The 21,314-nt window shown below is 43.9% G+C and overlaps 1 protein-coding gene across 1 annotated transcript in view; it reads right to left on the bottom strand.

Moving 5' to 3' along the window:
- The window catches only part of CPEB3 (cytoplasmic polyadenylation element binding protein 3), a 151,935-nt gene extending 131,126 nt beyond the window's left edge, over nt 1-20,809 (bottom strand). The window contains exon 1 of the mRNA XM_088476919.1: nt 20,706-20,809. The gene's annotated coding sequence lies outside the window, so the exon portion shown is untranslated. The remainder of the gene's footprint in view (nt 1-20,705) is intronic.
- Nucleotides 20,810-21,314: the final 505 nt, after the last annotated feature.

The raw sequence follows: 21,314 nt of genomic DNA, 5'->3' as shown, positions 1-21,314 counted from the left end.
GGATAAGGAACTCCGCTCACTTGACACCGCTGGACCTGACAGACACCACTGCAACTGAACAGAGGTGATTGTTTGCCGCAATGCCAAGGCCCACTGTTTTGTCGACATACTGAGATTATCATTTCATTAGTGTTGACATGCTGAATGTCAACATTTCATATGCTGCTTTTGTTGACAAAACATACCTAACTACATTATACTCAGTGCCTTCTTTTTATGTAATAAAGTACAGGTACTCACCTCATTAAGTGCCGTCCAGAGAAAAGCACTGAATATATTGCATACTAGCTGTTTCCCGCGGCTTCACACGTGATGAAATCGCTTCTTCTAATTTTGTATTATTTGAGCTGTTCGAGTTGAATTGCTTTACATAGGGGCCCTGTCGGGGGAGTGGCCGACGTCACTAGCAGCGCTTTACAGATTGGTGACAGCAGTGCCTACTCACACCAGTGTCACTGTGTGCCCCGTGCACAGACTGCTATGTAGCCTATCCTATTCACCCACCACTCACACCAATGTCACTGTGTGCCCTCTGCAGACTGCTATGTAGCCTATCCCATTCACCCATCACCCACACCAATGTCACTGTGTGCCCAGTGCACAGACTGCTATGTAGCCTATCCTATTCATCCACCACTCATACCAATGTCACTGTGTGCCCTCTGCAGACTGCTATGTAGCCTATCCTATTCATCCACCACTCACACCAATGTCACTGTGTGCCCTCTGCAGACTGCTATGTAGTCTATCCTATTCATCCACCACTCACACCAATCTCACTGTGTGCCCTGTGCAGACTGCTATGTAACCTACCCTATTCACCCACCACTCACACCAATGTCACTGTGTGCCCTGTGCACAGACTGCTATGTAGCCTATCCTATTCACCCACCACTCACACCAATGTCACTGTGTGCCCTGTGCACAGACTGCTATGTAGCCTATCCTATTCATCCACCACTCACACCAATGTCACTGTGTGCCCCGTGCACAGACTGCTATGTAGCCTATCCTATTCACCCACCACTCACACCAATGTCACTGTGTGCCCTGTGCACAGACTGCTATGTAGCCTATCCTATTCATCCACCACTCACACCAATGTCACTGTGTGCCCTGTGCACAGACTGCTATGTAGCCTATCCTATTCATCCACCACTCACACCAATGTCACTGTGTGCCCCGTGCACAGACTGCTATGTAGCCTATCCTATTCACCCACCACTCACACCAATGTCACTGTGTGCCCTGTGCACAGACTGCTATGTAACCTATCCTATTCATCCACCACTCACACCAATGTCACTGTATGCCCTGTGCACAGACTGCTATGTAACCTATCCTATTCATCCACCACTCACACCAATGTCACTGTATGCCCTGTGCACAGACTGCTATGTAGCCTATCCTATTCATCCACCTCTCACACCAATGTCACTGTGTGCCCTGTGCACAGACGGCTATGTAGCCTATCCTATTCACCCATCACTCACACCAATGTCACTGTGTGCCCTGTGCAGACTGCTATGTAGTCTATCCTATTACAGTGAGCATGGGCCCAAAGCACCTCTAAACTTACTGGCAGCGCGCATGGTGCCACACATCTCTCGCATTGATGATGTAAATAAGTTTTGTCTTTGTTATTGCCCAAATTTAACTTGACAGGTGGGAACAAAGTTCAGGTTATTTCTAAGAGTTTCCACTACAAAATCATGAAAATGGGTTAGTTTGTTTTTGCGCCAACTTGGAACAAACAGACAGACACAACGATCTTATAATATTAGCATAGATAAGTACTAAAACCCTTATCCTTATATGGATATTAGAATGATGTATACAGAGCTTGGGTCTCACAACATCACTAACCTACTAAATAATTCCCTATCTGTATTCAACAATAAGCTGAAATAATACCTCTGGGAGCAATGGCAAGCTCCATCCAAGCTCATCCTGTGTGCGCGCACTGGATGACTCAGTACTTCTAGACGCTTTAGTATTTAGCTTGGGAGAGTTACTAATTAAAGCATCTACTTATGATGTATAGAACAGGGGGCCCCACCCTAAAGTGAAACTACACATTTCCTCCTTTTAGTTTTCTTTCGCTTCAAATTCTGGGACCTCTCTGGGCACGTGACTGACACACACAATATGCAACGAATAAGCAATACGGTCACATTATTGAGGTAAAGGTCTTTGAGTTCTTTACAGTAAGGGTGGGTACACACCTAAACGACCGGCAATTGTGCCGATGTTCAGGGCGATTTGCCTTCACCCTAGACATTGCATGATTGCAGGTACACACTTAAAAGATTTAATGAATGAAGGCACGATCACTGTTCCATCCTTCATTAATATGTACAGCCTCACATGCGATATCGTGTGATTGGCAGATATCACACGATATCATACGCGACCGCAGGAGCGCACCAATCGTGCATACACACTGCACAATATGCCCGATTTGACGTTCCGATTTGGCCAAATCATCCACATCGGGCCGATATCGTTCAGGTGTGTACCCACCCTTACTTTAGATCAACACTGACAGATAATTAGAACACCACAAGCTTTTGGGAGGCGAGCAGCCCCGAATCATTTATTGATTTAATTTTCCAATCCCCCTGACAGAAACTAATCAAACCAAGGCAACCAAATTGGCGGTCGGGGCACACCTGGTGCAAGTGTTGGGCTAATCTGGACAAAAAAACAGGCTAATTTCTCTCCTTTCCTTTAATTTTTTAACTTGTGTCAATTATATAAATGTTGGTACTTACATAAGTAAACCGTGTCATTAGTTGTAGTAGCTGGTAGCCCGGCATATCTGCCTTGGATGTAATAGACGGATGGGTACAGTCATTGGCTAGCATGCAGCGTAAGAAACTGGCATTCGCTTTGCTGTGTTTTTTCTTTTTTGTATTATTTGGAAAAGATTTACAGTAGATATTTATTTTTAGATCACTGCCTACTGGAAAAATCTGAATCATTTCCACATGAACACTAAATTGTATAAAAAAAACCCAAAACATTAGGTTAAACCGCACGCAAAAGTATATTTACGCCTGTATGCTGAGGCTCACACGTCGCAAGATGCATTCAGTCCTGCAACCGGAGCATATGCGGCAAGATTTACGTCAGGGGTACGCCATATACAGTCTTGCCACTTGTCTCTCTAACTATACTATGCATAGATATGGGTAGTGGTTGCGGCTGCACAAATATTGGGAGTGCTTCAGTACCCACAGACCTGGACCTATGAGTGGAGGTATCAGGGAGTGAGAAGAAGGAGCTGTGTGGCTGGGAGACAGGCTACCAGATGTGTATGCAGTGGCTATACACCTATACTCCTCCAAGTACTGTACTGAATAAGGGGATGTGGGCATATTGTCAACACCACAACGTCGGCAGTTATGATGTCAATATTGTTGAAATGTCGACATTGAACTTGTCAGCACCTGCAGAGTGTCGACATGTTCACAATGTCAACATGTGAAATGCTGATATTTTCCAAGGACCGGCAGCAGAGGGTTTAGGGTACAGGAGGAGTGGTAGAGTTAGGCTACGGGAGGGATGGTTAGGGTTAGGCACTAGGGAGAGAGTTAGCATTAGGCTACGGGAGGGGAGGTTAGGGTTAGGAACTAGGGTGAGGGTTAGGCTGTGGGAGGGGAGGTTAGGGTTAGGCACGAGGGGGAGGTTTAGGCTATGGGAGGGGAGGTTAGGCACTAGGGTGAGGGTTAGGCTACGGGAGGGGAGGTTAGGGTTAGGAACTAGGGTGAGGGTAGGCTGTGGGAGGGGAGGTTAGGGTTAGGCACAAGGGGGAGGTTTAGGCTATGGGAGGGGAGGTTAGGCACTAGGGTGAGGGTTAGGCTATGGTAGGGGAGGTTAGGGTTAGGAACTAGGGTGAGGTTAGGCTGTGGGAGGGGAGGTTAGGGTTGTGTACTAGGGTGAGGGTAGTCATACTTACTGACGGAAGTCCCGCAGGATCCACCAGAAGTCATCAGGACATGACCATCAGACCTGGAAGACACCACTGAAGCCACTGTACCAGGTAAGTCACCACCAGGGACGTTCTGTCTACCTTTTTATCATCACGACCATGTCAACATTTATGAATGTCAACAAAATATACCACACCGCTGAAGAATCTCTGAGCATATTTCCTACTCTCCTTCTTTGTCAATTGCAACTGCTCATGTATGTACTGAAACCCAAAGAGAAAGACCTGATATTTATTTTATACCAGCACCACTGGAGGGGGCATGACCATAACTTGGAGCAACAATGCGCCTCCCAGGCAAGCCCGGGCACTATGCATCTACCCCTCCTCTTAGTGTCCCTTCTATTGATATTACAAAATATTTTGTGTGGGATGAATAATATAGACTTGCCAAAACCTTCATTTTTGCTATTGTTTCCCTTCAGTGATTCAAGAAATCATCACAGAAACCACCGAAATCCACAGCAATTGGAAAGCAGTACGTCAGTGAATCATATGTCACAAAATGGTGGTGACCGACACTTTCCAGCTATAGAGCTTTTGCAGAGTCCAACCCTACTTATAAGAAAAATTAAGACAGCTGTGGACCCGAAATGAATAGAGATGTCCCCCTTTGGACATCACCTACTCTTTGGCAAGCCCTCCACTGGCTCCCATTCCCTTTCTGAACTCAATTCAAGGTTCTCACACTCACTTACAAAGCCCTCACCCATTCCTCTCCCATTCACATCTCTGATCTCATCTCCCTTCACGCTCCTGTCCGCCCTCTTCGTTCAAATGTAATAGAGCACAGCTGGCACCGCTGTGCAGCTTGGTTTTGTCTTAATCATATTTGCTATTTTAATAAAATGGGAATACTCGCATGTATTCCCGCAGAAACACCTTCGCGCACTTTAATTACATTTAGCCCACTACTTTTGATGTGTCCCGTCCCACCACCATCTATTTAAAAAGATTTGCGAAAAGCGATTTAAAATATTCGTGTCATATCTCAGTGGAAATATCAACTTATTTATATATTTTTTAATGCTGGGACAGACCAAGCCGTCGATCCCGGCAAAGACTTTCCAACTGTTCTGAGACGTCTTTCACAATTGCCAAAGACATCTTTACAGTGTGGTGCATGCGCTGTTTTTGGAGGTGCGCACTGCAGCCATGTGACACTCAAGATGTCAGGGGGCCGATCCGACTAGTGCAGTGGTTCTCAAACTCGGTCCTCAGGACCCCACACAGGTCATGTTTTGCAGGTCACCCAGCAGGTGCACAGGTGTATTCATTACTCATGTATTCATTTGACACATTTTAAAAGATCCACAGGTGGAGCTGATTATTTCCCTTGTGATTCTGTGAGGAGACCTGGAAAACATGCACTGTTTGGGGTCCTGAGGACCGAGTTTGACTAGTGCATTCAGGTAGAGAGCCAGAAGAGATCATTTTCTTCCCTGCTTTCCTGACTGTCAGCTGGAAGTGTACTTACCGCCACCTTCAGATAGTGTTTTGTTTTCACAATAGTTGTGCAAAACTATTGTATCTTCTTTAAATTCTCGAAGTGCCCAGACCCCAATGTTAGCTCTGGCGCTGGCACTTCCACTCTGTGCAAAGCGAAACAGCGGAGGTCCGATATTTTCGCTATTGCTTCTGCTTTTACAGAAAGTAATCACCTTTTTTTCTTCTTCCTTTTATAAATAGAGCACTTGGAGAAGACTGTCCTGTCAGAAACACGGGTGCGATTTGTGTGGAAAAAGGTAATGACCTAGTTTATTTTCAAAATATTTGGCACATACTGTATGCATTCTTATCCCATTCAATTGGCTGCTTCCATTGTGTGTGAGTTACTGCTAGACTTTAATTTTAAGATTAATTTCTTAGTAATAAAACATCTCTGACCTTAAAATGTTCTGCAATCTCATTTCTCTCATATGGAATATTGGATAACTGAAAACAATCTGTTTTGGAATACTGATCAAACAATGGCCACCGCCATTTGGGACAAAGGTTCGACTTGCCAAGTGCATTACACCTTATCTACTGATTAATGAAAACTCCAGGACAGACATCACTTTCCCAAAAAAAATAAAAAATTAAAATAAATTAAAAAAAAAAAAAAAATAAAAATATATATATATATATATATATATATAATATATATCTGGAATTGAGAGCAAGAAAGAAGGGGCGCCACATAGTGCATGAAACTGTAAAACAGATTTTATTGCAGACAGCGGACATAAAACTCGTTCAATGAATATGCGTACCACAATCAGCGGTCAGATACCATCGCAAGTAATAAAAATGAAGAAGCCTGAATATCACCCGAACGTCTCCGGGGACTCCGTCGGCTATTCGACCAGTAATGGAAAGCAACGCCAAACCACGCCCCAACGCGTTTCGTCATCGACTTCGTCAGGAGCCTCCTGACGAAGTCGATGATGAAACGCGTTGGGGCGTGGTTTGGCGTTGCTTTCCATTACTGGTCGAATAGCCGACGGAGTCCCCGGAGACGTTCGGGTGATATTCAGGCTTCTTCATTTTTATTACTTGCGATGGTATCTGACCGCTGATTGTGGTACGCATATTCATTGAAAGAGTTTTATGTCCGCTGTCTGCAATAAAATCTGTTTTACAGTTTCATGCACTATGTGGCGCCCCTTCTTTCTTGCTCTCAATTCCAGATAAACCAATACCCGCTTGGATCCGGGTTTTAACGTGGGGAAGACGCCGGCCTGTGTGGTACCTGTGGCCTGTGCTATATCTGGCGTCTGTGACACAGATTTACTTTGTTCCAAAAATCCATCTATTTATTGGATTCTAAAAAACTTTTCACAGTATTATATGTGTTTATGCATTGATTGATTGATTGATTTGCACACTGAATTTACTGTATTTATATATATACATACACACACATACATACACACACATTGTATTTACTATACCAGCAGTGATTGTGCTGAGCGAAAAAATGTGTGGGTCCCAGGGACCACTCACTTTAAATAAATGGGGTCCTATTCCACTTTTTCTGAGATCCATCACAAATTATGGTACAATGCTGGGGGAAGGTAGCAGTTGGGGTAGAGGGGGTCAAGGGTAAGCAGTAGTTGGCGTAGAGCTGGAGATAGAGGCAGGGAGAAATGGGTGGTAAGGGCAGGCAGTGCTGGGGGCAGGGAGGGGGCAAGTGCAGACAGCAGTTGGTAAAGTGCTGGGGGGCAAGGATGGAGCTAGACAGTGCAAGGGTAAGGGTAAAATCAGCTGGGGCATCATTGGAGCAAGGAGGGGGTTAGCTGCAGGCAGTACTGGGGACAGAAAAACAAAAATAGGAGGCGCTATACTTAAAAATGTATACTTTCTTATCAATTCCTCACAGGTCATCGGCATGGCCGGCGGTTCAAATCCCGACAGCGGAAGCCCGGCAGAGGTGAAGATCCTGACTGCGCTAAAGGTAAGTATAAACTAACCCACCCCCCCTAACCTCCCCCCCTAGTGCCTAACCCTAACCCCCCTCTAAGTGCCTAAACCTAAAACCCCCATTCCCCGCTCCCTAAACCTAAGTCTCCCGGGGGTGCCTGACCCTAGCTTCCCCCCGGGGGTGCCCTACCCTAACCCCCCTTCCCCTAGCCTAAACCTAACGCTCCCAGGGGGGTGGCTATCCCCAAGTCCCCCCGGAAGCCCGAAAACGTAACCCTCCCCGCTCACGGCTGTCCGCGCCTTGCTTACCTTCGTTCGGGATGCCGGGCTCTCGGCATAGGTAAAATGACGCCTGTCATTAGATCCTTGCCGGGATTAGACAGTCGGGATTTAAACCGTCGGCATCCCGACTGCATACTCCTCATAGTCCTCCACCTGTGCTGCTGCTGCCACTGAGGAGCTGACCCTCTATACCAACAGGGAGAAAAAAATAACTATTCTAATGTGGAGCGCTGCTACTGGTTAAGGAATACAATCACCATTCACTATATAGTAAAGATATGAATTTAATAAGCATAAATAATAAAAATAAATAAATAATAATGATAAACACCAATATCAAATTACATCAATATAAAAATACAATAAATAATATGACCAATAAAAATATAAAAAAAAACTTTTTTTTTAATAAAAAAAAAAGACATTGAAATTTCATCTTAATTTCAGTGATACAAATTGAAACAAATGTCTCTATTTGCTGTTACATTTGTAACATAATGTCCCACAATCATGAGATTGAGTTTATCAACCTTATTCATTAAGGCTCTTTAATAACTGTTTACATAAGGATCATATAGTATAGCAGTTAAATAGGCTGACAATGTATTGAACAGATTAGCTAATTTGAAGACCAAAGTAAAAATAAAAAATAAAACCTACCAGGCAAAACAAAATATATATATAGTTGTGCCTGAAGTTAAGAGATGTAGAGAAAACATATAATTTTCTTAGGGATCGTTTTAGTTTAATTTCAGTTTGGGGTTAATTCATATAACTTATTTAAAACGGAGGCAGTTACATTCACATGGAGAGACGCAAAGCAGTGTTTATGTGGATTTATCCAGACTATTGCAAACAAATGTTTAACATCATATGAACAATTCATTAGAAACCTTTTTTGGCTAAAGGCATGGACATATACAGTATATATATATTTTTTTACCATCGGAAGCTATATACCAATATATTACCGTGCATTAATGAATAAGGTTCATTGATAAACTCAATCTCATGATCGTGGGACATTATGTTACATATGTAACAGCAAATAGAGACATATTTGTTACAATTTGTCAATGTGAAATTAAGATCTTGGCTCCCCATTTCTATGTCTTTTTTATTTAAAAAAATATATATATTTTTTTTTATTGGTCATATTATTTATTGTATTTTATTTTTATGTAATTTGATATTGGTGTTTATCTTATTATAATTTTTGTATTTATGCTTATTAAATTCATATCTTTACTATATAGTGAATGGTGATTGTATTCCTTAACCAGTAGTAGCGCTCCACATTAGAATAGTACTGGGGACAGTGCTGTGGGGGTAGGGAGGAGGTAGATAGCAGCTAGGACAGTACTGGGGGGCAATGATGGAGTTATGGGCAGGCAGTACTGGGGTAGGGAGGGGGCAAGGGTAGATATCAGCTGGGGCAGGACTGCGGGGGCAAGGATGGGGTTAGGTTAGGAGTAAGGGTAGATAGCAGATGGGGCAAAAAGGTATTTAAGCCCAGACAGTTCTATTGGCAGTGCTACATTAATAACTTCTCTAAAGCCTGCAGCGCTACACTGCAGGTACAGGGGGGACACACACTACTGCAAGGGAGACACACTTCTACACATCCCTACCATAAAGGGTCACAGCCATAAGTCTAATCATCTCTCCGGGCACAGATGCCGTCCAGGGGAGTGTAGGTAGGCATGTGGTGTCACGATGGTTTACTGCCCATACACAGAGCACACATCATGGGGCAGTGACAGAGAGCAGTGCTTACCATTGCGGAGGAGGGTGGCTGGACTGCAATGGGTGAGTCGGGCCCTTCTCTACAGCATAGATACATGGTGCTGGCGGCAGCTCCCGAGGTCAGTGTGCCAGGTAGAGAATGCAGAGGCACCGCTGGAAACTGACCTGAGCTGGAGGAAAGAGCAGATAGACGCACTGCGCTGGCGGGCTGAGATAGGCGGAGGAAGACACTGCAGGCTGCAATTGGTCGAAGAGACTAAGGCAGTGATTGGCTGGGGAAACAGGTAGCGAGCGATTGGCTGGGGTACTGGAGGCGCTGCTGCTCCCGGGGAGCGGGCGGAACCTGGCGATCCCGGTGTCTGGTTGGTCGGAGCTGCCTGGAAATTGGGTGAGGACTGGAGGGGAGGGGACTAGATGAGGAAACGCCGCCACCGGCTATTGGTTAAGAAGACGCATTTGCTGACGATTGGCTGCTGCAGAGTTACACATAGCGTGTCCTGCAGGACCCGCTTAGTTTTTAAACTTGGGTCCCCAACAGCCTGTAGCGTGTAAAAACGACCTGACCTGCTGCTCTCGGATGCCGAGGCAAGCGCAGTAATAATACAGACATATTGGGCACTTGATGTCTGTATTCTCACTGACTCCAGGGATCGTGGAGGGGCCGGACAGCACCCAAAGACACCGGACAGGTAAGTCTACATGAATGGTTACTAAACTTCACTATATATCGCATCAATGTGATGCAATATATAGTTAAATCTTTTAGTAGCCACTTCATGTTAAACCCCGTTGTCTCCGCCCAATTCCCACCCTGACAAGCCCAATTTCACTAAAAGATAAACCTGGCTAAGTTGTGACCAACTCTAAACAGGAAGGACATACTAAAGTGCAGGTTTTTAGAAGTGGAGATGTTGCCCATAGCAACCAACCAGGTTCTACTTATCATTTATCTAGCAACTTCTAGAACAGGGGTGGCCAACCAGTCAGAGTCAAAGAGCCCCAAAATATCTATAGGTATGTCAAAGAGCCGAGGTTATGTGTGCGCCTAAGGCGCACATGCAACAAGGGGTGTGGCCTTGTGCATGCACACAATTACCGTAGAGGTAACTATTAGAGGGAAAGAAAAAGCCAGAACAATATAAAAAAACATTGAAAAAAAAAAAAAAACAGACAAAAGCTACATCCACAAATAATAAATAAAAAAAACACAGATTCACAGAATACAATCCATCCCCATGTGTCACTCCAGTAGCCCCTCATGTGTCACAACAGCAGCCAGTGTCAGGCAGGGGAGCCATATCAGGACAATGGAAAAACCACAGGTTGACCACCGCTGTTCTAGAAAATAATAGCTAGACTCTGAATGGGCAACATCTCCACTTCTAAAAACCCGCATTTTAGGAAATATACCCCTTATGCTTAATGCTTTTGGTCTGTAGTTTGGTCACAACTGTATATGATATATCTATGGCATACTTGAAAGCAATAGTATTTCTCACTGGTAAAATAACGTGTGAAATGATGTCGTACAAGCAATTGAAATGTTAAAGTCTATACACTCAGCAATCGCGAGGTCTAAATTCCTGTTCATCCATATTTGTCAGTGCTTTACCAATTAAGCATCATTTTTAAAATCTGGCATTTTAGTGACGCACATGGGCTAAGGGCTAGACTACACAGGTGAATTTTAGTCGCACAATGTTCAGAGATTTACTGTTTCTGGTCTACTCTGCTACACATGAGATTATTAACACTCTTACACTTTAAATCGTTTAGATGATGCAATTTATTCCCTTCACATACTGTAAATTTCAGGAAATTCTTTTTACTCATGCATTTCAATGGAATAAAAGATAAATTGTTTTTTCCCAAGAGATGTTAGAGGACTCTTGGCAGAAATTGCTCATTTGAAATAAGGAACACGGGAACGCTATTTTCGTTGTCGATTAATTTCATGAGATTAATCGCATAAAACTTCCCTAAAATGCACTAGTTTCTCTTATGTGATTAATCTCAAGATATTTAGGGGTATATTTACTAAAGTGCGGGTTTTTAGAAGTGGAGTTGTTGCCCATAGCAACCAATCAGATTCTAGCTATTATCTTCTAGAACAGGGGTGGGGAATCTTTTTTCTGCCAAGGGCCATTTTGATATATATAACATTATTCGTGGGCCTGGTGCAGGCCACGCCCCCTCCGTGTATCCTGAGGATGCTCCAGGGAGCTGTAAGGGCAGCGGTGTGACTGTCTGAAGCGTCCTAAGAGTGCTCCAAGCAGCATTGCTGCATAGATTCTGGCTGCAGAGTGCCATTCTAGGCACCCTGCTAGCCAGATGAGGTTAGCAGAAATAAACTCAGAGGGCCAGACCAAATAGTTCCGGGGGCCTTATACGGCCCCCGGGCCTGAGATTCCCCATCCCTGTTCTAAAAGGAATTAGATAAATGATGAGTAGAATCTGATTGGTTGCTATGGGCAACATCTCCACTTCTAAAAATCTGCACTTTAGTAAATATACCCCTTAATGTCGCAACTCAAAATCAGCTGTCATAAACAGGACGCTGGGGTCAGATATCACACAGTGGGTGAAAGAAGAGCGCGATGCACTTAAGTTTTATATATATATAGGAAAGTGGCCACACCACATGGGGGTGTGCCGAGTACACGGCTTCTACTTAACCCACAAACCACACATTTACTGTGGCAACCATTTACCACTGCTCTGCAAACCCACAGCCCATGGGACAACACAGTTTCGATCAAGACTGTCCACACTAGTCTGTGCCCAGAGTCTACTGCACATGCGCAGGACACCGGGAGAATGGCACGGCAGACATTTTCCCGGCGATTTCCCTACTGCTCATTCTCAGAACGCAGAGAGAATAACCGCGGCGGCCATTTTCCAGGCATTCTGTGCAGTGCCTTTCCAGCTGACGTGAGACTTCGGAGAGGTAAGTATTAGAAAGAATGGGTGCAGTGTGCCACTGGAGGAGGGAAATTGTGTGAAATGTGACTGCTCTAATGCCTCTCTCTCGCATAACCTCTGGTACTGCAGAAAGATCCATAGATTTTGGAATAAAATTTTGTGTTATCTAAATAATATGATACATCTTAAATTGTCCAAAAATGCGGCAGCTCTTATTTTCGCAGAATTTTCAATATGGGAGTCTGAGTCCTCCTTGGGCCCATGGAAACCTGCTCTGAGAGTCATGGTTACAGTAGCTAAACAACTTATCCTTAATTACTGGATCTCAAAATCAGCACCTACACTAATGGAATGGAAAACTGCGCTGCTGGAGGTAATTTATGCGGAGAGACGTATGGCTATCTTTAACATCGAAAGAGGGGTACGGATTTTTTCCAAAAAATGGGAACCATACATACAATGTTTACCGGTCCAGATTCAGAATAACATATGGAAAGTCTTTGATCACACGGAATGGTTTATGCTAAGAAATATCACTTAAAATGCCCCTATTTGTGCTATTTATATGTAGCTCTCTGTGAATCCCCCCAGACAAGGTATCTCTCACCTTCTGTCAGTGATTCCCCCTCTATTTCACCTTTCTTTCTTCTTCTGTTTCTTTTATCATTTTATTCTAACTCTCCCCCCCTTTTTTCTAATATAATTCTGCATTGATGTAGATTATATTGACGCAACGATTGACTGATATACCGAAGTTGATGTGATAATTGGTTAACTCAAAATTCAATTGCTGCTTACACTGGCTCTATAAGTTGCATAGTTTGAGTGACATTGATTGTATATTTACTTGCATTTCTATACGGTGTACTATATTGATTTTTTATACAGTATTTGTAATTTTGTAATTTTCTACATTATATTATATTCAAGTACTTTGTTTCTTTGTACTTTGACATAATTTCAATCTATATTTGTACTATTTTCCAAAAAAAGTTTGAAAAGATTAACAGTAGTTTGTATATTGTTTGTTCCAAGAAACAGACTAGTCGTTTATCAGACAATTTTATTTTCTCTAATTCTTGGATTGTGCAATGTATAACTGTTTTATTGCTGTTCAATAAAAAGATATTTAAAAAAAAAAGAAAGAATGGGTGCAGGGTGTGCGGTGTGGGCCCCCCTGGACCCAGGGGCTCGTGTGTTCCGCACACCTTGCACCCATAATTGATACACCACTGATTAAAGGTTTAAATGAAACCGCCAATATTGGACAATGCATTGCAGTTTCTAAGCACTTAAATCACATGCTGTTAAGGAAAAATCGGCATTGGGTCAATCCTAGGCGCACTAGAGGACTGATGCGCTGTAGCGTTGTCCGTTATCGAAGGAGAGGGAGTTTTTTTTTCCTTAAAGCTTTCTACCTCTTTATATATTTGCTTTAATTTCCACACAGTTGGGTTCCCCCTTTAACTCCTGTGCTCTAGGCTTCATATCGCATTTAAATTATCTACAGACCCTACAACAGTGAAGTCAAAAGGTTGCAAAGTATGTTTATTTAGCGGACAGCATCCCATTGCTAAATCAACTGAAACACCTTCCTCAAAATGAAACATCTTTAGCAACGTGTTTTGAGGAAATAAAGGAAAAAACGGAATTGGTTTCCTTGGCGAAGGATCAGTGTGAACCTGCAATGTGATCTACGTCACTGCTACTACCGGCTGGGTTGGATGTGTGCTAATCTGCAGGAGTTAGCTGTTATTACCTCTAGTTTGTGTTTGGTAAAACATAAAGGAAAGTCAGCTAAAACCCTGGGCCTGGAGGTGCGAGTCTGCAGAGAGCTATAGAATAGAGAAAGGGATTTCTGATCGCCGGCAGTTCTGCAGTACAATACTGCAGCATTCCTGGATCAGCTGCTTCAGTGCTGGCACAACATACACAATACTCTCAGGCCCCACAAACCTTACACCAGTTCAGTATGACAAAGTCCTGCCTAATGAACTCTAGCATATTTTCTAGCTTTGCTATCCATTTAACCTTTGAATTAAGGTTGACGGACAAGAATGCTTTATCACCTGCTACTCGGAAATATCCGACAGTGACACATTACATCCAACAATGTTTATACACACAAATTCACTCTTTGATCCTTTCCAGTCGTTAATAAACCAAGGGAGAGTGTTTTTCGGAAAATTCTATCTGTGTAACAATTAACATGTTATTGCAGGAGAGTTAAAATGCAGAAACTGTTCTGTATTATATGTAAATTATATATTCCCTTTTGCACACAAGAAACAAAACGGTTAAACGGGAACATTGCAGACTAATGGTGCGTACACACTGGGCGATTAAAGTGGACGACTGAACGATAACGATATCGTTATCGTTCAGTCGTCCACTTTATCGTCCATGTTTAACACAAAAAAGATGAACGATGACGACGACGCGCGTTCCCGCGGGTCGTTCGTCATCCTCGTTCATCGGGCTGACATGCAGGCCAACCTGACGACCTCGTCAGGTTGCTGCATGTCAGGGAATGGGTGAGAGAGCCCGGCGCTGAACGATATCGCTAATGATATCGTTCAGCGGCTGTGCTCAATGTCATGAACGACATTGAGCACAGCCTGCCGGGGACACACTAGACGATATCGCTCAGGGAGCATATCGTCTAGTGTGTATGCACCTTTATGCTGCCCATCCATTACACGATGCGAGGACAACGGCACGATTACGACGCCGTCGTCTCCCGCGGGGTGTACTGCATACACTGAACGTTCAGACGTTCAGTGTATGCAGATCAATCATCCCCGAACATGGCAACCTGACGGCGGTCGTCGGGTTGACCGTCGTGTTCGGGCGATGATTGATGTTAAAAACGACCAGCGGGCGCGTGCATCGCTGGTCGTTTTTAACCTTTTACTGCCCGATTTGCGGGTGATTACCAAGCGATGGAGCGATAACGACCGTCGTTATCGCTCTATCGCTAGGTTTAATCGCCAGGTGGATGAGCAACATTAGAAGATGAATATATATTGCTGTCCACATGTATAGATCTACTCGGAAAGGTAAAATGGTGCTAGAAAGTTTATGAACAGTTTAAATTGGTTATGAATTTCTGCATAAATCTGACCTTAAGGACCCCATTAAATAATGAATTATACGCTTGTTATCATTTGTTACTAATCTTAAATGGTACGCCAACCAATCAGCTCCTAACGCTCATTTTACAGGCTGTGTTTGGGTGATTACAAGCATATCACTAATTAATAAATCAGGCCTTAAATGTGTTCATCTTAAGGCCCCCATACATCTGCGATGGATTGTAGCGATCCTGCAACCTTATATTGTATGTTGGATTTCACATGTTGGATTTCACAGATATGCCGATCACGATCAAAAAAATATCGTGATTGTAGAATTTCACCGATCCTACAACGGATCGCGGAACTCGGTGACCGGCGTATCGGCGTTTCCGATCCCATCGCTATGATCTGTCACAGACGTATGGGGACCTTAAGACTTTAGGCCCTCATACACCTACCGACAAGTCTCGCGATCCTAAGACTGGAGCGGAAACGCCAATCGATGTTCCACGATCCATCAGAGGATCTGTGAAATCCTCCATGTTAAATTTCACTGATTTGCAAATCATGATTATATTTTGATCGTGACTGGCAAATCAGTGAAATGCGACATGTTGGATTTCACCGATCCTACAACCCGGCATCTCAGGATCGCAGGAACGCGGTGATCCGTCGCTAGTGTATGGGCCCCTTCAGTCAAAACTATAGATTATAAATGAAATAATCAATACAGATGTGTCCTCATACACCTAGATGATTTGTACGCTCACAATGTATTTTTGACGATTAGTAGAACGAATTAAGACACAACTGTTTAGAAAAAAAATCTGTGGTGCGTGTCACAGTCCGTAGTACATCAACACGGTTTATTTGGCGCGATTAGAGCTAAGGTGTATGAGGACACATCTGTAAATCAATAAACACACAGAAAGGTATACTTTCCATTTATTAATGAAAATTATCAAACATTAAATTTGTCAGAAAAAGTATGTGAACCTGTGCGTGACCCCCTTGAACAGCAATTACTTTGATCAAACTTTTATGTGAGTTGTTGATCTGTCCCATGATACAAGTTGGAGGTATGTTGGCCTGTCCCTCCTTACAGTCCTGCATCAACTCATGGATGCTGGCGGCTTTCTTGTACAAACAATTAATTTCAGGCTTTGCCAGAATATTTCTATATGCTTAAGATCTGAGGGTATATTTACTAGAGTGTGGGTTTCACATTGTGGAGGTGTTGCCCATAGCAACCAATCAGATTCTAGTTATCTTCTATAAGGTGCTAGATAAATTATAACCAGAATCTGATTGGTTGCTATGGGCAACACCACCACTTCTACAAACCTGCTCTTTAGCAAATATAGCCCCTGGACTTTGACTCAGCCATTCCAAAATGCAAAATTTCTTCTGCTCCAACCATTTTTTTGTAGACCAACTTGTGTGTTTAGGGTCATTGTCTTACTGCAATATCCACCTTCTGCTGAACTTCAGTTCATAGATGGATACTCGTGACGTTCTCCTGCAGAATTTGCTGATACCATCCAGAATCCATAGCTCCATCATGATGGCAAGCCATCCTGATCCTGTGGCAGCAAGCCAACCCAAAACAATCAAACTGCCAACATCTTGTTTCATGGCTTTAGATGAGGTTCTTATGTTGGAATGCAGCGTTTGGTTTTATCCACAACATTTCTCATTTAAGACAAAGGGGTTTATTTACTAACCCCCACATGTTGCTAATAAAAGCATTGCCCTTTTAAATTTGGGCCTAAAATCATTGGGAAGCAGACACCCCTATGTAAATAAACTTCAAAAAGTTCTACTTTAAGCTTATCGGTCCACAAAATATTCTTCCAGTAGTCTTCTGGCCCATCCAGGTGGTCTTCAGCAAACTTGAAATGGGCAGCGCAAGAGAGGCTTGATGTCGCCTTGTGGGGTTCTTTATGATCTCCAGGAATATTATAGGCGGGATGTTCTAAAGGGGTAAATGTGGGAAAACCCCTGAAAATTTCATTTTGGGGGCTTTTCCAGCATACCCCATATGTGCAAAGCACCGGTGGTTAACGCCACCGGCAGGTGGCGTTACCCAATAGAAGCCTAGGGTCTTCTTTCCAGGACGCTCACCCTGAGAGGGATCCGATCAAATCCCACCCATTAAACCCTTGCTGCCAGCGTCCTTCTGCACAGGCGTCCTTCTGGGGGCATTGCAAAGGACAGCTCTAGTTGGGAGAGCTGTCCTTTGCGATATTCTAGGTACATACCACAGTAATCAACCGTGGTATGTACCTGAAGAGAGGCAGAATGTACCGCATCGCGGATGCGATGCTTAGTACATCCCGCCCTGTATGTCTTGCTCTTAATCTGGGCATACACTACACAATTTTCTGTCAGACATCTGTCCAATCTGGCTGGTTGGAATGAAAACCTGGTAATGTATGGGAGTAAATGACAGTCGATCATATGGTTTTAAACACTGAAAAAAGGACAAAAAATATTGTTCAAATTGGTTAAATTTGTGTGTTTTAACCAATTTGTCTGAACAACCATTTTTGGCTATTTTCCAGTGTTTGTGGGCAAATGGACGATTGTCATTTGCTCCCATACATTACCAGGTTTTCATTTTAACCAGCCAGATTGGACAGATATCTGACAGAAAATTGTATAGTGGATGCCCAGCTTTAGGAATGATTTTGAGGACCACTCCTGTGGAGAGTAACAATTGTGTTAACTTTGACTCTGTATGCGCGACAGTGGAATGGTTAAGACGGATATCTTTAGAAATCATTTTGTAACCTTCTACAGCAGGGATGGGGAACCTCAGGCCCGGGGGCCGTATAAGGCCCTTGGAATCATTTGGTCTGGCCCTCTGAGCTTTTTTCTGCTAGCCTCATCTGGCTAGCAGGGTGCCTTGAATGGCATTCTGCAGCCAGAATCTATGCAGCAGTGCTGCCTGGACACTTCAGAAGGTCACACCGCTGCCCTTACAACTCCCTGGAGCATCCTCAGGATACTCTGGGCATTGCTGTAACCACCGGTGATTGCGGCCCTGCCTTGTGTGACATCACACGGAGGGGGCGTGGCCTGTACCAGGCTCACGAATAACGTTATATATATCAAAATGGCCCTCGGCTGAAAAAAAAAAAACACCCCTGTTCTACAGCCACAAGAGCAGGTCCTCAGAAATCTCCTTTGATCGCAGCATGACATGCGTTCACAAACCTGCATGGTGACCAGGATTTCATACAGAAGACTTCGGTTTATGGGGGTTTTTTTAGTTTCTAACACTTGATAAGTCACCCCATTGATTGACACTCCTGACCTTAATGGGCAAATTCAATTATGTGCAAAGTTCAAGTGTAACCTTGCGCACCACTCAGCTGGTGGTGCACATAGCAGGTAATGACAGGCGGGAAAACGTCACTCATTTTTACCCGCAACCTCTATAAGATTCGAGGAAAAACACCAAGTTATCCTGCCCGCATAACCTACATCATAGAAGCACGTAAGGCTACAAGGGAACTTTGCAGCTAATTGAATCTGCCCCTAATAATCCCCTTAGCTGAACATGAAAATTCTAGCGGTTCACACACTTAACGACAAGTAATTTAATGTTAAATCATTTTGATTATTTAATTAATGGAAACGCATATCCTTTTGTGTCAATTTTAAGGCTAAAGGTAGGTACACACACATGAACAAATCCGAAAGATTTGTCCGAATTTTCTCATCGATGAGAAGATCCTGAGAACATCTTATTTGTAGTGTACACACATAGTGATCTATCGGTCCAATCTTAGCAATTGTCTGTCCTAAAGCTTTTAAATGTACTATGGGCAGAAACAGGGCTGTAAGGATGGTGGTGCAGTCACAAAGGGAGTGGTACCGCCATACTGACCTGCTTCCGCAATCTGCTCCCGCACTGTGTGCGAAGAGACGTCATGAAGTGCCCCACAGTGCCATGGGATCTGTAATGCCTTTAGGACGGTCCAAGTAGCTCCCTAGTAACCCGGTGCAGTGGCTAAGAGGGCACCCACCCCTGGGAGTGGGATTATGATGGCATGGGTGCCGCTCAGGGGGCGGGTGCAGCATAGGTCTTACCAGCGACTTGTTATAAGGCTGGGCAGTATTGTCAGATGATCGGAAAAGCATACACACCACAAAATGCGCACAATATCTACTCATCGCTTTTGAGAAATGTCATGCAGTAGGTCAGATCCAATCATCCCATCCGAATCCGGGGGCTGCGTACGCACTCTAGCTGGCTACACACTGAGCGATGTGTACCCAGCCGATATATGTTGGCCTGGCGGCCCAACATATCGGATCCTGGGTACACATCAGGGCCAACATATCGGATCCTGAGTACACATCAGAACCAAGTAATGAACGACGAGACAATCACTCGTTCCGTCCTTCATTACACTGCATAGCGCCACTTGCGGTTTCATCAAAACTGCAGCACATCAAACCGGACGTCGCATATGACTGTAGGAGCGCGCATATCATGCATACACATTGTGCGATATGTCATTATGATTTGGCCAGATCGGAACGACATCGCTCCAGTGTGTACCCAGCTTTAGATTATCGGTCCAGCAGCTGAATATCGCCTGAACTGCCCGATTGCTGCAGTTAGCTTTAAAGAAAGAGCCAAATACATTTAAAGGTCACATCGATGCAAAGATCTACAGCAGCCTAAAGGCTTCACAAACTATCTAACAACAACTGCAGCTTGCATTCTCGTCTGAAATAGGGTGTATGTAATTATAAAGTAGCTGCTAAACTGCCAACAACAACGCCCAACATTTAGCTGCAAATAAGCAATAGATCAAGTGACATATGGCAGTGAGGATTAAGCACTACTGTAAAAACCAGTTTATTCCCTGTGTTAAAGCATGAATAGTTTAACCAGAGTATTCATTCGCTACCATTATACGACAGGGACAGGCCCCTGGTGCATAGCTAATGGGACATTTGCTAATGATGAATAAACAAGTGGACTTAATGATCTCAGCACCAACTGGCCTCCTTGCCTACCTCCTCAAGGTCAAGAGACCCAGAATTAAATGCATCGGACTGGCTCTGGTTTCTAACATATCATGGCCACAGGCAACTTTTTTTTTTTTTTCCCCATGCCCCAAACAGAGCAATAATCACCTGCAAACAGTCTGGTGCAGCTGATCCCAATCCACTGCCCAGGAATGAAAGCAATGGCTTTTGCAAGTGAAATCTGCAGTTATATAACATGCAATAGATTGCGCTGCCTCGGTAATAATTACCTTATGTATGATCACTTGCAAAGATCGACACAACAATGCTCGGGGTCCTTCTTTCGTTTTTGCCTATTGCAGGCGAGCCAGCGACCGATCGCCAAGAGCACTTTGACAACTGGGAATGGAGTGCGCAGGCGCACGCCGGGGCTCATGGGAGTTGTAGTCTTTTCTGGCCCAGGCGCATGACTGCTGCTGCCGGGGAGGGAAGGTTTCCAGAACTGCAGCAAGCAGGGCTGCTGCTGACACGGCCTACTTGTCACCAGCTGATGCATTGCGCAACAGAGGGCATTATGACTCTCACATGACCAGCTGCACTACCTGGCCTGTTACTGCACAGTATATACAAGGGGATAGAGTTAATCGCTTCTGCAAAAGAAAAAAAACAGCAACTTTAAACTTAGCTGCCATGGTATAAACTTTGCTCTCAGGGTGTTTTGCAGAGAGAAATAGAATAGAATTGGCCCAATTATTGCACGAAGCGTACACAGCACCGTCAGATCGGCTGGGACGCACAAAACAAGAGGGGATGGTTCCCACATGGTTAAAGCTGAGTACACACTAGACGATTTTTTTAAACAATTCGTCATTTTCCGATGGATTCGAAAGACAAATCGT

This window comes from Taudactylus pleione, unplaced genomic scaffold (assembly GCF_031769625.1).
Source record: "Taudactylus pleione unplaced genomic scaffold, aTauple2 ptg000198l, whole genome shotgun sequence".
NCBI classification, from domain to species: Eukaryota; Metazoa; Chordata; class Amphibia; order Anura; family Myobatrachidae; genus Taudactylus; species Taudactylus pleione.
Note: the sequence above shows the minus strand (reverse complement) of the source record. Positions and strands in the feature narration are given on the sequence as shown.